This window comes from Hydractinia symbiolongicarpus, chromosome 6, assembly GCF_029227915.1.
Source record: "Hydractinia symbiolongicarpus strain clone_291-10 chromosome 6, HSymV2.1, whole genome shotgun sequence".
NCBI lineage: Eukaryota > Metazoa > Cnidaria > Hydrozoa > Anthoathecata > Hydractiniidae > Hydractinia > Hydractinia symbiolongicarpus.
Genome location: NC_079880.1, coordinates 17634514 through 17653313, shown reverse-complemented (window position 1 = coordinate 17653313; position 18800 = coordinate 17634514). Strand labels below are relative to the sequence as shown.

The following is an 18800-nucleotide window of genomic DNA, read 5'->3' as shown; positions in this document are numbered from 1 at the left end:
TTTTTCTATCCACTTCTCTGCAACGAATATGCCAACTCCTCCTGTTATGGATTGATAGTTCATCATATATGTATGGAACAAATTCCTGAGGTCCAAGCCTTTCATATTTCATAGCTTTGCCTGACAAATTGCTACAAAGCCTCTGAACTATCATTTCATATTCAATTAAAATGTTAGAAACAACACCTATAGTTGCTGAACTGTTCCCATCCTTCTGCTTTCCTTTTCGTATTCGTTTCTGCTTGGCTTCTCTGGCAAAGTGTTCCGTAGGCCCATCTTTAGACACCTTTTAAATTTTAAAGAAGGGTTATGTCACACAAGCTCTGTTGTTTGCAAGACCCAACAACCATTCTCAGGCACATTAAAACATCATATTTGGGGTATATGATAAACAAAAAACTATTAAATTGACCAGGCCAGTTGTTGGGCATAGTAAAAATCGTAGCTAGCTAGCACGTATTATACATTTTGCATTTAGATTTGCCAAGAAAAGTTCAATTTAAAGTTATTTTAAGAGGTACAGTCTAAAATTGTCACTGTTCTCTTTGTTTTCCACAATTGTTCTAAGATTGGACATGTATGTCTGTAGATTGGGCAGTCTAGTCTTAAGACTGACTACCCATTTGTCACTGTCAGATTATTGGCCTGGCCAGTCTCAAGACAGGGCACCTTCCATTGGGCAGAACAGCCATATTGTCACTGTGGTTTTGAACTATAACATTTAGTTGAAATTAAAATGAAATGAAAACAAATCGGAAAAACAAATGCGATTTACTAAATTTAAAATGATTTGAAACTAAAACAAAAATAAAAAGTAAAACAACTTTAAATTTGTTTTTAAATGAAATTCATTCTGAATTTGATTTTAATTTTGTTATCAAAACTATTTTAAAAAGACATATTTTTGCGTGGCAGCTCTCGGCCACCATAGACCTCGTTTTCAAGAACCAAACTATTGGGAGCTCACTTGCGCTTAAGCACTGGTTTGTGTACCCTAGGTTTGTGTTCCACTTTGTTCCTTCGGAGAGGATATGACCAAGATCACCTGGATTCCAAAAAGAAACTTTTTTAAGAGGCGACCAAACGATCGCAAACAGGGAATTACACATACATTGTATACCAATAAAAGTTCCAAGCCTAACATCCCCTTGATGAAAAGATCCCTGTACCGACTTTAGAATAGTGAAAGGGCCCAGATTAGTTTCAACATCACCAGAAAGTAAAAGTACCATACAGCGACAGTTTTTATATGCGGGGTTCACAATAGCGGTGGTAACGTGTGATCGAGAAAAAAACTCTAGAAGAAAAAAGCTAGAGAAACCTCTGTCATTTTGTTTTGAAGCTGGCTCAAAAAATTCCGTAATTTCACTAATAAAAGTTCAGTAATAAATTCTTTGATAAGTTCACTACTATCAAGTTCACTATTAGGTTCACCAATAATTTCACTATTAAGTTCACCGATAAGTAAATTCAAGTTCAAGGTTCAGTAAGTTCAATTAATTCTGAGTATCTGAATGTTCTGAATGTATGTATGTATGTAGGTAGGTAGGTATATTTCGCATAAAAAACGTATTATTACAAAATATTCCATAGACTTATATAATATACGTAACATATACAATACTACAGATTAATTGCAACTTTCCTTACTAAGCCAGGTGAGTCGCAGAAGACAAAAGTAGACTTATCATCGAGAACCTGTTATTTCTACGCAAAGCGTAGTTCCGCGATACCTGTTTGTGGGAAGGTAGCTATTTACTGTTTAACGTTACAAACAAGTTTATTAAAAACATATATGTCCTAATCAATATAGCTATGTGTAAATAACAAAAGTATAATGAAATTAAAAAAATGAAAATGAAATTAAAATTAAAGAAAAAGAATTTAAATTAGAAGAAAGACGTTTCGCTTTCTAATTTAAATAAAAGTAAATTTTTCAATTTACATCGAAATATGTTCATTGAAGTAGATACAAAAATTGACTTCTTAATTTTGTTAAAGCTTACCTCCCGATAAAAATCATGTTGACCTAAATTGGCTTATATTCATACGTGATTTACGAATATAAAGTTAATAATGCCTATTCAAAGATTTAAAAATTCACCTTCGACACGAGGTAAACCATCCGCCATATTGTTTCATAAATTTCTTCACCTTTGAGTACTCTGACGTCACCTGTTAGAAGATCGTAAATCATCTGCCGCATTGGAATTTTTTACTCAAACTTTACTAGTGAAATTCATTGGTGATGAGTATGTTTACCGCCGTGAAAATTTCAGAAAACTTTGAAAATGAATACTAACCTCGGTTGAGTAATCATCATTCAATTGCAATACCCAGAAGTTGTAAAGCAAAAAAAAAAAAATGTGGTAGGATTTCAATTTGAGCCTATCAGGCGAAATACTAAACCAAGTACTGACTCGGATTCCAGCTGGGAGAGCTGTGATGAGGATACTGATCAAGAAGAAGTCGCTTCACGTGTTGATGTTGCTGTGAGCATGTGGTGCAAGTGTGGAAAATGTAAGGAAATGCCGAGCGAAGCGGAGTGTCTTTGCTGTTGCGAGTTAGAATCCGCGACTATTTTAATTTGATCGGTGAGTTTTGATATTGCATTTATAGGCACATGTCAGTATTGCGGTTCCGCTATTGTGAAAATCATACTCTTTTTAGATAACTGCATTACAGAAACATGAAAACTTCCACAGCATCATACTCTTGAAGGAGGTTTTATGGACCGCATTGGTAGGAATCCATGACACAAATGCAAGTCATCTACCACGACGAGAAAACGTAACCAACAAGTAAATATTTTCAGTCTTTTAACATATTTACAGAATTAAATATATAAAGTAAATATAAGCACTATTTCATATTTTCAGGACTTATAGGTACGCACGTTATAGACAGTTTACTTGGTGGGTGCATAATAGGATAGGGAGAGGAGTTCGTCGAGTGATACGTATTCGAATTAGATAATAGCGTATGAGTTCGATGAATAATGATAAAAATGAAAAATTCTTCTAACCTTCTTCTTCTTGTTTTTTTCTTTCAAACTCAGTTCTAAAATCAAAGCACTCGGAAGTGAAATGAGCTTCGCATATCTTTAAATACTTTGGAAGTATATCCTCTCTCTTGATCAGTTTGATCCGTATAGTTCGTTGTTTTGCATTTTTGGGAAAGTTGAAAAAAGATACACCTTGTTTTTTTGGTGGTTAAGACAACCAGGTACTGCGCAAGAAGCCATATTATTATTATTTAAAAAAAGGATTCGTCCTTATTCATCAAACGTGTGGATTTTTTTTTTTTACAAATCACATTCTATGCGCAAAGTTTCGCCTCTCATCCCGGGCGGTCTGAATGTGAGCTTCTAACTAGTGACGTCAGACGCATAAATTATACCGTTAAATGCTCACTCACAAAATGGCGTGAGGTGAATGCATTTAAAACGCGAGGTAAACATTGTCTGGTTTCTTGAATACTGTAGCGATTTCAACAAAATAAACGTTAAATTGTTTTTTCTGAAGATGTTTTGAATCGATTTAGGTCAAGTTGACTCAACTTGATTTTTCTCGGAAGGTAAGCTTTAAAGCTATTCCAAATGTGTGGTCCGCGGTACTGTTTTTAGTTTTCCTAAATGGTTGATAGTATTGACCTGCAGATCTTGTTGTGTATTTGTTATGAGAAATGTGAAAGGTGTTAGAAAATACTTCAGGTGTGTTATTATTTTTTGCTTTGTACATGAAACAAAGCGTTTGAAAGATATTTAGTTGAAATACATTCAAGGCTTTCATTCACTGAAGTAATGGTCTGGAATGAGTCAGCCTATCTTTAAAAGTGATTATTCTTGCAGCATGTTTTTGATGAAGGTAAAGTGACTGTATGTTAGTTTTATTAGTGCTACCCCAAACTATGTTAGCGTAATTAGTATGACTATGTATAAAAGAGTAATACAATTGTATTAGACATTTGTAAAGGATGCCAATAGATTTTGAAACTTTCAAATTTATAATAGATATGTGTTGGTGCTACTTTAAATTTTCATCAAGTATCACACCTTAGAATTTAGTGGATATCCCCCGTGAAATTTGATTTCCTTTTATTTCCAGTTTAGGTAGGGCAATAGGCAAGTCCTTTCTTCTTTGTGGTGTGTGGAATAACGTATACTTTGCTTTTTTTATATTTAGGGATAATGTATTAGCAGAGAATCAGTTCGATAATTTGTTTAACTCGGTATTTACAGTTTTAAAAAGAGTATTAATACATTTATGGGAGTAAAGCAAATTAGTGTCATCTGCAAACATAATAGAATTTAGGATTTCAGAACAATTGCTTAGATCATTAATATGTATTAAAAATAAGAGTGGCCCAAGAATTGAACCTTGTGGAACACCACATTTAATTGTTAGCTTATTAGTTTTTTTGTCACTGCCAATATCTATGTATTGTGTTCGTTCACTCAGATAACTTTTAAACCATTTTAATGTTACCCCACTTATTCCATACGCATTTAGTTTACCTAATAATATGTTGTGATCAACGGTATCAAAAGTCTTAGATAGGTCAATAAAAATACCCAAAGTAAATTTACCATCACTAAAAGATTGATGAATGTCGTCCACAAGTTGCATTATCGCATGTTCTGTGGAGTGTCTGTTTCTAAATCCAAATTGTTTCTTACAAAAGATAGAATTATCGGTGAAGAAGAGAAAAACTCTGTTGTGCATAATTTTTTCAAGAATCTTTCAGAATACGGGTAGAATGGAAATAGGCCTGTAATTTGACATCGTTTCTGAATTACCTGATTTAAATATTGGAATCACTTTTGCTTTTTTCGGTTCATCAGGAAATATCTCTTGTGAAATTGATTTTTTAAAAACATTGTGAAGCACATTTTCAATAGCTGAAGATGACAACATTGCTATTAATGTCGTCATGTCCAGGAGATTTGTTTCTTTTTAAGCTTTTGAACGCATATTGTAACTCTTCTGTTGACAAAATCGAGTTTTGCATTTGGAAATTACAGTTTGGTAAATAATTTTTATAATCTACTTTTGTTTTAATTTTTGCTGAAAGTCCTACAATCACAAAAAAATCATTAAAAGGCTACACCAATTTCTCTACCACCGCACAGCAGTTCACCATTTACAAACAACTTGTCAGGAAAACACAGTAGTAAGATACATGACGTCATCAACGCATACGTGAAATCATAATAATACAAATGCCAGTAACCAACACATAATAATATTAAATGATATAAACAACAATATATGACGTCATACGCTAAATCATACAGAATATGAGTAAGGGAAATTCCCAAAATATCCAATCCTTGACCAAATCAAAAAATTTTTCTGGTTGGGAATGAAATCTGTATGTAATAAAGGAATGAGTTGGTTCAAAAATGCAATCAGTAAAATATATAATACCGTGTCAGCACCAGTAGCGGCAAATCGCGAAGCTCTCACTAAACAACTAAGGAGCGTGCGGGATACCGTTAGTTACTACTACAACAAGGCCAGGGATCAATTTTCAGGATCACCAACTCTCCACGATGAGGTTCAACGTTTCACCATAGATAAGGAATATCAGGGAGTTGCCGCTCTTAAACATATGTTTGGGAAAGAATCGAAACAAGGCACGAACCCTGATGTAATAGAGGACATTCAGAACATTTTTGATGCTGACGTGGAAATCTTTGAAGAGGGAAACCGCATCAAGACATGGCGGTTTAATAATAACATTAACCAGCCATTGACGGACGCTATCATGCGAAAAATCACCCCCATGTAGACATGCGTGTGAAGGTGATATACTCATTTGGCTGCGATATTTACCGAGGCGTTGGAGATGTTGCGAATTATCACAAAACCAAGAGCTTCAAGTCACTCTCAACCATGGCTGAAATCGAGGCTTTCATCAATGAATGTGAGATGAAACGCCTCGATCTGGAAGATGCCGAATTTTGGACGAAAGCCTATTTGCCACCAGAAAGGACTATCGAGACACCAGGAGCATATGAAGGTAAAATAATATTCAAGCACGTTCAGATCAAGATAATTTCTACGAGGGAACCCCTACTTGGATGTGGACCTTTGCCAGATTGGCTGCGCGGAAAAAGATGTATCTATGCAATGGACGATAAAGATGCTAGAACGGACAATCTATGCTTTTGGAGGTGCTAGGCTGTAAGGGAGAGAGTGGATGTAAAAAGAGGGACAGAGTTCCTTACAAAGACAGCCCTCACATTGGCTCGTGAATACTACGAGGAACCCAAGTTAAAGAGGGAAGAGGTACGTGCCACGAGGCTCGTAGCCTTAGAGGGCATTGCCAAAAAATTCAAAATTAACATCAGGGTATTTGAGCCGAAGACAAACACCGATAAGACCCCATGGCGACTCGTATATGGACAAAACCAATTCAAAAAGGGGCTAGACACGATCAGTATTGGTATGCTACATGGTCCTTGTTTTTATATAAAAAAGATGGATGTATTGACGCAGCATTGGGAATGCTGGAAAAGAGTGCAGAGTAGCTCCGAGAGGGTATTCTATCCCGATAACAGTTTCATTTACGTGGCATGCCAATGGATTGAGGCCATGTCAGAGCAAACAGGCCGACATATACATCATGCGCTTTGTAAACATGGAGGAGAGCGCGTGATACGCGACGGTATTAAAGAGGTCTATAGGGTAGATGGGTATGATCCTCAGACAAAAACAGCATACGAATACCACGGTTGCAAATGGCATGGATGCCCATGTCAACTGCAGCGAACCAACGCTGATAAAAATAATTTCAATCATACCAAATTTAAATAAGACCACATTCGGGGGCTGGGGTACAATCTTGTCACTGCATGGGAGTGTGAAAATCATCCCAAGGCTAAGAGGTTATCGAAGAAAGAATTTCGAGCATATCCCCACTTCATTGTCTTTGATTTCGAGGCTCTTCTGGCACCATTGAACCAGCAGCAAACGTCTGATTTGACGTATATATCACAGCATATCCCTGTAAGTGTAGCCATCCACGATAGTCTGCAGGAACATCCCACTTTCATTATGAATAAAGACCCTAAGGAAATTTGTTGAACAAATGGAGCAGAGACAGATCAGAATTGTCCAAGAAGTCGAACTGATATATCCAAGCCAGATGATTTCGATATGCTCTCGGAACAAACCTGAAATGCTTGGCATGAATGGATAAATCAAGTGACAGTGATCGGCTTTAACAGCGGTAAATATGATATAAACCTGATAAAGCGGTAATTTGTCGAACGAATTGCGGATAACGCCAAGATTAAAGTGGCGAAAAAAGATAACGATTACATGTTTCTAACCACATCAAAATTTAAATTTATCGATATAAAAAATTTCCTCTCCCGGGCCTTAGTTATGAAAAACGGTGCAAGTCATTGGATTGCAATCTCAAAAAATTAGTGTTCCCATACGAATGACTAACATTATACGAAAAATTGAACCATGTCGGCCCAGTCGATCATGAGGCGTTTTATAGCACACTCAGTGGTAAAAACACCCTCTCACAAGAGGGTTACCAGACGTTCAGAGATGAGTTTTTTAAAAGAGAATGCGTCACGATGCTTGATTGGTTAGCCGAGTATAATATGGCCGACGTAGTCCCATTTGTTGAAGCCGTGGATAAGACCCGCAATACATACTATGAGGATGAAATTGACATTTTGAAGGATGCCGTGAGCATCCCGGGTGTGTCTATGCGGTATGTACTCAACAAGTCTCTGCGGTTGAACCCGAGATCCAGCTTTATGCTCCAGGTGATCCATGTAAGCATATATGTGAGGCTCATTGTACCAAAGCCCGATGTGAATATTGTAAACAGGTTAAAAAAGATTGTAAATATTGTACAGAGAACGAGGCGTATGAGCTCCTGCAAACAGGGATGGTAGGTGGCCCAGCGATCGTATTTTGCAGGTACCATAAAAGTGGTGATACAGGTATCAGATCGCATATTTATAACGAACCGAAAAAATGTAGGACCATCCTGGGCTATGACGCCAATATGCTCTACCCAAGCACTCTACTCCAAGATTTCCCTTGTGGGAAGAAGAGGCTGGTAAAAATAGCAGACCCTGTTGGAGGATTAGATGCTCTGGCGCGAGACATTATCGATGGATCACTCTTTGGTTTTTGCCAGGTTGACATTGAAGTGCCAGCTAAGCTGTACGACAAATTCAGCGAGATGTCACCACTATTTGTAGTCAGGGAGATCGTTGACAATCAAATTCCCCAGCATATGCAGGAGTATTTAAACTAGACCGGGCGAAAACGTATCCCGGGTACTAGGAAGCTCCTAAGGGTTATGAGAGCCGAGAAGATCCTGCTTTGTACTGACCTGCTTAAGTGGTATCTTAATCATGGTTTAAAAATTACGGCTTGTTATCAAATACTTAAATACTCAAGGGGTAAACCATTGGCTTGATTTCTTGAGGAAATCGCGGATGCGCGTCGCCATGCAGATAAAGACTCCAACAAGCGCTGGCGATACTGCTAAATTAAAAGGCAATAGCTTCTATGGAAAGATGATTGAGGATCTTGCGAGACATAACAATACCACATTTACAAGGGATGAAAAGGTAGTAGATGCAGCAATGAGAAGCCCTTACTTGGAGGATCTTGAAGAAATAGGAGACGCATATGAAGTAAGACGGAGTAAACAAGGCGTTTCCATAAATAGGGCGTATCAATGTGGAATCCTAGTATATCAATTAGCTAAATTGCGGATGCTTGAATTTTATTATGATTTTCTCGACAAATACGTCGATCGACGGAATTTCGAATACATATATATGGATACAGATTCCGCGCATTTTGCCATATCTGGAGATAACCTACGTAATGTTGTTCGTCCTGAATTAATCGAGCAGTACGATGAGGCAGTGCCTAATTGGCTTGTTACTGACAAACACTCGAGTCGAACCGGAGGGTTATTCAAGGAAAAATTTATCGCATCCAGGATGATTGCGCTAGCAGCCAAGTGTTATTTCGTTGAAGGTAAAGATGGCACCAAGTTCTCGTGTAAAGGTATGTCGAAAAAGCAAAATCAAGTGACATGGTTGAGATATATGGGAGTACTTAATGGAGAGCTGGATAATGCAAAAAATGTGGGGTTCCGGGTACATAATCAAGGGATGATCACATATCAGCAAAATAAGCTGGGTCTATCAGCGTTTTACGATAAGAGGGTAGTGCTCGAGGATCGTATACATACAAAGCCCCTAGACTAAGTCGCGTCCAATATTTTGTTATCGGCCATTAAAGTTTTATAAAAAAAATGGCCTGGAAAGAAGATTGCGAGCGATCCTTTTGTACATATAACTGTGATCACCCAGGGCGCTGGGTATGGGTTGAACCATCTAGTAACCCCGACAGTGCAAAAATAAAAAAACCCGCGGTACAACAGCAGCAGCCTGTACCGCCTGTATCACATATAACGAGGCCTGGGATAGAGGTATTACGACCTTTCGTGCGCACTAATAAGCAGTAAAGGTGTTGTGAGACACCACCTTTATACACAAAGCTGCAAATAAAAAATGGAGGCATTGCTACTGGTGGCGATAATTCTTCCGTGCATATTAATAATTGCCTTCCTATATAGGTACCGCCGTATAATAAAAGGAATATCCTCATTAGCAGAAATATTTGAAGATACACCAGAGGCCGTTGATCAAAAACCTATATGCAAGCGCCAGGCTTTGAAGGATGCGATACGTCAAGGTAAAGCACACTTACTGCCTAAAAAATGTACAGAAGCGTTCCTGGACGCTAAAGCTTCACCTGAGGTCATTGACAAAATTTATAATGATTTTACTGAACGCGAAATCCAGGAGAAAGGAGAGAAGACTGCCAAGGCCTTGTCAACTCATGCCATTAATATGAATACGAAAGCCATAGGCAATATTGTACCTCTCGATAACCCAGAAGAACTAAGGAGGGATATTGAGGATGATCCAATAATACGAGATAGTATGGCTGATTTGGCAAATTATTATACAGCGTTTGGCAAATTTTTAGCGCCCTTGCTTGTTGCCGCGCATACGATTAATCACACTGTCACAGTCCATTGATGAAAAAGAAGAAATAGAGAAAGAAAAGAATGTTTAAAGAATTAGAAACAAGGCTTTTCGAAGAGATTGTCATTCCAGCTCCGGAACTTGGCGACATAAGAGGAAATGTTTATACTCGACTACGGAAAATGTATATAGACACATCTTCCCACATCCTAGGCATTGGATTGAGCATTTCAGATGTGGATATTGGAGACGTTACTATTGACCCCAGCGAAGGCGAATGTATGGCCAGCGTGTATTTTACATTAAAACATGTTATTCCCAAACATGGTCAAATCATATCACGCACCAAGTTGCAAAATTCTAATCCGGAGGTTATGTCCTTTGATAATTCAGACTATAAAATAGCAATCCGGTTTAATGGTGACGATGATGATAAATATGAGATTAAACTATGCCAGTACGTGGATCATGGTTGGAACAACCAGCTGCTGTCTTCCATCAGATTTGTATGTGTTGCCACAGGTCTCTCGTAGTTAGGGAAGTGATTTTATAAGTCTCGCGTCTTATAACGAAATGAGCACTGAATAACCGCAAGAAGAGAGGGTCATTACAAAACCAGTGAAGCATCCTGGTAGAGTAGCACAAGGTCATAGGCTGGCCGAACTGATGAAGAAGAGAAAGGAAGATATGAAACAACAAGAGGGTGCTGTACAACCTCCAGTCAAAACCTCTTCTGGAGTGATTTCTGTACAGTCAAGCAGTGGAATATACATTGGTGGAAGCCTACTCGCGATCGCATGTATCGGGGGTCTCATATATTTTATACGTAAAAAATCCGTGGTTACCCAGCAGCCTCCACCAGCGGTTCATCAACCAAGCGTGAGGCAGGAGCCTAAGGCAGATATTGATATTTTTCACATGCGATGAGCCCTATAATAAAGCATGAGTAGCAAAGAATATCAAAAAGAGGTTGTTGATAGCCTGTGGGAGTCCGTAAGACTAGTATCATATACTATCCTACTAGCGCTAGGTGCGAAAAAGGCACTAGGGGTTTCAAGACCAGGCGCTAAGATGGATCTTGAGGATGGGGTTAAGCTCGCCGGATATATGACGGGGGCTATCTTATTTGATGACTACGCGATAAAACAAGGCTGGTATAAGCGTTCCATGATGCCACCCAAAGCACCTACAAGTTTCATGTATACCACGGGGTATACATGAATAAATGAATTTTGATATAGTTATAGAACCTCATACAGCAATTTTCAGTGGATCCACGGGATGTGGAAAAACGCAAAGAGTTCTCGATCTTTTGAGGAATGAATACAGGGGTCACTTTCATAATATACTGATCCTTTGTCCCACTATACGTTACAATAGAACTTACTTGGGGAGATCCTCGCTTTGGAAGGATGATTATGCGTTCCTTATTGACCCAGGTGATAATTTGTTCGATTGGATAAGCAAATTATCGAAGATCCTTGCGGGTGAAAACACGCTCTTCATAGTTGATGACATCATCGCGGACGAGAGCCTGGATAAAAAACGACAGAGCCTACCCGAGATGGCAATATCTGGTAGACATCGAAGACACAGCCTTTGGCTTTTAACTCAATCATACACGGCAATTCCAAAAAATCTCAGGCGCTAGAAAAAACAGCTCTTCATGTGGTACCCGCTTGAAGGGAGTGATCTTGTTTTGCTGGATCAAGAGACAAATCAGATAGAACACACCGAGTGGGAAGGCTCAACTCAAAAAGTCTAAGCATGCGTGCCTATATATTCGACTCGAGCACCCCAGGGCCTGGAGAATATTAGAATAAATGTCATATGAATTGATAAAACAACAGTTGAAAGCCTGTCACGAAGAAATGGACAGGATCCCTTATCTGGAAAGTCAAATAGAGGTCATTGATGAAGATCTTCGTGATGCACTAGAAAGGGAAAGGTATAAGAGGAACACCATGTATTTTTTCATATTAATGTCAACTGTTCTAATGACATACATTCTGGCTGGAATATAAAAATGGCCCTACATCAATTAAAGAACACTTTGAGCTAGATGGAAAGTTATATATTGACCGTTTCAAAATATTTTAATATATAATTAATCGGTAAAGAAAAAATGGAAAAGTACGTACAGAGTCAGCAATTTACAAAAATTTACGATGTGACGGTACCGGTTCTGCGATGCTGTATCAATGCAGGTTCCACTACCGGTTATTGTTCACAGTGTTTGGAGAATTTTAATTATCGAAATGGCTACTACTGGGAGGGGTTTATACATCCGGACGATGATGAGCTTTTGGATAGAGTGCAATCAGGAGAGAAGCCCTGGGCGACAATTGCATGTGAGGAGGAGGATGAAGTGCTCAAATACGATATTGAGGATCGCAGGGGTCTGCATATTGTATCAGCGAACGTTAACGAGTGGGGGTAATTTGCTATGAAATCATAAAGGATAAGGACCTAAAGCTCCCGAATCTAGCAGACTTGGAGAAAATTGATGATATATTAACAATTCAAATTGAGGATAGGCGCTTAGTCGATATCGATGACATTGATAACGAGCAAAATTTTATTAAAGGTATAGTATATGGTTATCCATTCTATACACTACATCCTTATGATTATACACGACTTCATCCTATTGATGATTAGGGGGATCTTGCTCGGTTAGTATTAATATGAACCATAGGTTCATATTAACCATGGGGCTCGTTACCATTCTTTAACATACTCCGGAGTTATTTCAACATCCTCTGGAATCAACATTAATTCCTCTGCCACAAAATTTCGATCAGGTCCATCTGCCAAATAGTATAACAACCTCGTACCTGTCACTATACGGTCGAGTCTGTACGTTTTTCTGCTCCACCAAGCATCTGTTGCACGTCTTTTTTGATCCCCATGTTCCTCGCCGGGTTGCAGCAGATACAAGTAAAGCCCGTCGTCAGGTAGAGGCTTTTCTTGCCCGTCAGGACGAAGCGTAGGCGATCAGGATGGCCTTCGCTTTTTGCAAGCGGGACTTCATCCAACTTGATCGCTTTCGAAGGTTTCATGTCGATCATAGCAGTCTTGGTTCAGACTTTTGACGATGGTATACAGGTGCTTGACCCATGTGGTACTAGTTTCGTCCGAGGCAAGCTCTTGCGCATCTTGAGGTTTGAACAGCCTCTCTGCGAGCACCTTGTTGTAGCTCTCGATGAACGCCGTAAAAGTATGATGGTATTTGGTAGTTGCACGCTTTATCTCGATACCCTTAGCCTCTAACAGCTTTGTCACGTCCGACTTGAACTCACTGCCGTTGTCACACTGAAAGGTCACACTGAAAGGCTTTGTAAATATCCCTGAGCATATCAGCGACTTCGCTGGCTTTCGTGTTCTTCTTTGTAGCGCGAAGCTACATCGATGCCTGCGAGTATATATTTATAGGTGTTTCCATATAATTTATCATGGGGCATGTAGAGCAAGTCAAATTGATGCATCTCGTTGGGTTTCGTGATGGTGTAATGTGGATAATTGATGCGCTTAGGGCCTTTGATATGCCTGAGCCATAGCAGCTGACGAGTTAACCAGTGAATAACTCTCTTTTTGGAGAGACCACTCTGCTCGGAGGGTAGTTTAATAGCTTTCCGTCCAGTCCAGAGATGTTCGGGCTGGTAGTAGATTTGACTTGACTTTCCTGATTCCTCAGGAGTAATGATATGTGCTTTTGACATGTTTATTATACATGTCAAAAATATTCCTTACATATACTTGTACACGACGAAACCCAGCAGAGCCAGGACCCTACGATGAACGTCAGCTCACCGTCTTGTTGCTGTTTGCTGAGTATATAGTAGTCGGAGAGTTTGGGAGCTTTTTGATCGTCGCGATCGTTGCTGATTGTACCAATCGATCTTCGCTTTTCTGTCACGCACCCACTGGCTTTGAGCAGCTTGGAGTTGTTCGATTGCTTTATCGTGCCTTTTGCGCTCTTCCTCGCCGTGCTCACTGAGTTTGCTGAACAAAAAATTAGACCCTGAAAAGGCCAATGCGTTAATTAACGCTCCTCCTGCCATTACTGCTAAGGTAGCCATCTTTATTTTAGTATTCTACACTTTGAAATCTGCCATCCAAAATATTCAGCTGCGCATCTTGGAGCAAGTACACATAGCAACGTATATCCCCAGTTCCATCCGCCTTCTTGGTCATATGGAGAGTTATGCCGTCCAAAATATCTCTGCAAGGGCCTTCCAGAACCATGCAAGCTGTGATCTGGACTACTGCGGAAGTCAATGAACAGCGCGTATCTTTCACTGAAGAACTGCCCAATGGTCACCTCGCTATCGTGGGATCCGAAAAGTTCAAAGACTTGTTCCAGATGGTCCTTCGGCAACATGGCGTGGCTATAAAGTTCGTTAGGCTCACCTTCCACCGTGATTGCGATTTTCTCGATTTTGGGGTTGTAGAAGACCTCGTTGTTCCCCGAATAGGCCTTCACTTTTCCCGGATCTACGAATAGTAGTAAGACGCCCTTCAGAGACTTGGCAGGAGTATCGATCTGGAGATTAAGGCTGGTATCAGCCTTTTTCATGGTCACCACTTTGCTCCTCAAGATCCGATCGTACGGCAGGGCGAGACGGCTGTATCGTGACAACATAGTACTGCTAAGCCCCTCGTTTGTCACTTTATCAAACTCGAGCGCGATATTGGTAATTTTATAACCAGCATCAGCTGGCTTGGCTGCCGTGCTTCCAGCAGCCGCCGTACCAGCATCTTTGATGACTTGGTCGTGAGGTGCAAAATGCATTACGAACTACAGCCTGTCGTGTAAGCCTGCTGGGTGAAAGGGCAAGTCTTGTGTCAACTCGAAAATTTTGCCGATAGGAATGGCAAAAGTATTACCATACGCTGCCACGATCGCCTTTTCCTCGTCATTTCCTACATGGTCGCTGGCTTTTACTTGCAGAGCTCTGATGGTGCCATCGTTGGGATTTATGCCCTCTAAAATTAGGTTGTTCTCTCGGTCAAATTTGGGTAGCCACAGATCTCGATACACTGCCAGGGTGTTGTAGTCGGCGATGTTTTGCACTTCGTGACCGTTCAAGCTGATGCGACGGTTTTGAACCAATGCCTTGCCGATATTGCTGACGATGGTACGCTTGGTGTTTGTACCACTCAGCTCCAGGTCGAAAAGCAACTTCAGGCTACCAGGAAAAATCACGTCATTTTGACCAAGGTTGGGTACGTCGACATACAAATCTTCGTTCTGGTTGATTGTCGACGGAACATGGCTCACCTTGACACGCTGCTTCTTCCCCTTTATAGCAAGCATTGTCTTTAATTCTTTATGCGGATTTAAGATAGTTCCGTACATTTATTAGTAGGCAATTGTGGGTTGAATAAATGCCTATTAATCCAATATATGAAGGAGATGACTTTACGTCAGAGGAAGATATTCAAGACGAACCCGAGGAGTTCAGTATCGGGAGCGAGCTCATTCGACCAGAGCCTGATGTCGGCTTAACACCAGAAGAGCAGGGTCAATCGTCTAGCGGAGATATCGCGACCTACGCAAGGGGAGAGTTGCTCAAATCGAAGGTAGACGATCTTTATGATCTCCTACGTAAGGAGCTGGGGAAGGAGCCGAGTGCGAGACACTACGACGATTTTGAGGTCGATGGGAACCGGCTTTTATACGATGGTGTAGAGCTCACTAAAATGAATGGTGAGCTCAGGAGTGTTGCCGAGATCGGAGGAGGTTACGTGCGGGGCGATTGCGAGCCATGGGGTTCGACGACTATACTACACCACACAAGGGTAGTAATACTATGGCTCAGAACCTCGCGCTAGAGGTTGATCTTCTTGTATTGAATAGGGATGATGAGGAGGAGACTTCGGTTAAAGAGGAGGGTGAGACGATTGAAATGAAAACAATTGATAGCATTCAAAATTTTGCTCGTGACGTAGAGGGTTATGTAGATAATTCATTCGCGGGGATCGAAGATGAGATCGAGGTTCCTGATATGAGAAAGTTAAAGCTCGACATTGAAAAACTGCAGAAGACTATTAAGGAGGTAAAGGATAAACTTGAACAATATAATAGCGAGATAAATACGAAAGAGGGTAAGTTGAAAGAACTTAAGAAGCAGAAGCCCGAGGTGCGAAAGCTTCAGGATATTGATAATCTTGAGAAGGAATTGAAGAAATTAGAGGAAGATAAGAAGGATGAACTGGGTAGGCATGGTCTTTCCTCCGAGGTTTTTAAGCAACTGAGATCTATTAAGTCCGAGCTGATGAAGATTGCAGGAGACGATAAAACCTTGCTTGAAAAGCTTAAAAGCCTTTTCCGGGAGCAGGGCCTGACTATCGCGAGCATCGTTTCTGCTGTTGGTTTCCTGATTTCAACCATCGTGCTCGCCGTTACGGGAGGTGGAGGCACTGCCGGAGGAGCTGCTGGAGGAAGTACAGGTGGGAAAGGTTTTGTACGAAAACAGCTTGATAAGCTCGGACGATTTTTGAAGTACTTAACAGGCAAAGCGGGTGCAGCCCTTCCAGGGATTATTGGCAGCGTGGTGTCGTTCTTTTTCAGAGTTGCAGCGAGAGTCGTCGAGTTCGCAGCAAAGCACTTGTACATGGCCTTGGCTACTGCTGTGGGTATGGTGGTGGCTTATGTGGGTAACAGGAGGAGTAAGTGCAATCGCACTAAGAGTTTAATTTGCTGATCAACAGATTAGACTTACTTCCACCAAATATATGCGAAGATAAGTCCTACCCCCAACGTGATAATGGTAGCCTTGGTATCATCATGTTTTTTTAGGACTGCCTAGGACAGGACACGAGGATCGCTTTAAATGCCATCAGCATTCGACATACGTGGTTGAACCTCTACAGTAACAACGAGTTTACCATCCGTGAGGTAGGTTTTACCATCCAATCAGACGGTTACTGTAATTGAAATAATGAATGTGTTGTATAAGATCGAGGATTTGGCGAGTATCGTCAACAGTCAGGCAGAGGATAAGATTAAGCTGTTTGTCCTGAAAAATGGACTCTGCAGGCTCCGTGTCAATGATGGGTACACGGTGGTGATTCATCGACAACTGCAAGTGCTCTTGGGTCTACCCTACGATCCCTATACTATACTAGTAGTATCCCTATACTATATGAAGGGTGACTACGATTCATTCTACAAGACTGACGTATACCATAGGTTACGACTTGTTTGCCCTCAATTAGATGAGGATGACTGCCTGCTTAACGGAAAAAAATCCAAGATTCTTGGCATGCTTCCCACCAAAGAGCTAAGTGTCTGGGGAGACATGTTGACGTGGAGTTTCGATAACCCTGTATACCTTCCTTTGAAAGGTTCCACAGACAGACTGGAGTTCATGCTGACGGACGAGTATCACCACGATAAGAATGTTTCGTTCGTTGGAATTAATATGCACCTGCTTATAGAATAAATATGACTGACATACAAAGCTTTACCCAAGCTTACCACCGAGTGCACCTGATCAAGAAAATGAGGGGCATATTTATAGATTAAAGAAAATAGAGGAAATAGAACAGTTTCTGCAAAGCGAGGTCAAACAACGTAAAAAGCTGTCGAAAAAATTGGAATGCATGGTACCTGGATCCATTATATGGACCACGGATTGCTCGCCATAAGCGTGATCACGAGCGGTGTTGGTATTGGGAGTATGTTATCGGGAATCGGAGTAGCCCTAGCAGTGGCAATGGGTGGGATAGCCATCGCCGTTGGATTGGGGAAGTCTGCCTTAAAACAAGGTGGGAAGAAGCTGAATTATAAACGCAAAAAGCATGATAGTATAAGATTATTAGCGGAGACTAAGTTGAATTCAATAGTTGATTTGATATCAAGGGCGATTGAGAATGGAATTATATCTGACTACGAGTTCAGTTTGATCATGCAAGAGAAAAAAAATACCTTCTGCTCAAGGAACAAATAAGACAACGTACGAATAAGATAGTTAGCGAGATCAATGACCAAGAGAGACAAGCACTTGTCGCCAAAGGCCGCGATGAGGCGAGAGTAGAATTGTTAAAAAACTTGCAGTCTGCACAATATGTAAGAAATACCTAGAGGCACCACCTAAATATTCCTAATTTTAATGTTTTGTACAAAACACTAAATGACACCAAGCAATTCACCGGTACTAGCGTCAACCATAAAATTGCCGTCGTATATGACAGTTCTTTTTTGTTTTGCCTCCAGGCCTCTGATATATTCATCGAGTATTTTCATAGCTGTGATTTCTAGACATGGCTTGCAATAAGGCCCAAGGGTTTGTGTTGAAATATCTTTATATTTTACCTTATTGATCGCAGATATAAGATCAGCCCTCCTGAGAGTGGAGTATCCACGTACCCCTAATTCTCTCGCTTCGTTTTTCAAATCGTTCATGTTTATTATACTACGACGAATAGATCCTCTTCATCATCTGAATCAAGGTGTCGTGTCCTGGATTGTTGCACTGGTTTATACTTACACTCTTCTAGCATGACCTGGATGAAATGCTTGGAGATTCACAGGGTTGCTTCAGTGGTACTATAGCATCATAAAAATCGGTCGTTACCTCCCCATCCCATTCCTTGACTTTTGCGTTTAGATATCGATCATTCTTTACTGGCGGGGTTGAGAATGAACTACCATACAATAGCTGTATCCTGGTTAGGATGATCTGATATTTATCCAACCATGCTGGATATTGATGCATGTCGAATGACATGGTAAGCGACGAGC

The 18800-nt window shown here is 40.4% G+C and overlaps 1 protein-coding gene across 1 annotated transcript in view; it reads left to right on the top strand.

Annotated features, from left to right (window-relative positions):
* Positions 1 to 18800, top strand: part of LOC130647272 (hydroxymethylglutaryl-CoA lyase, mitochondrial-like) — a 93287-nt gene that overhangs the window by 33784 nt on the left and 40703 nt on the right. The gene's annotated exons all lie outside the window — the stretch shown is intronic.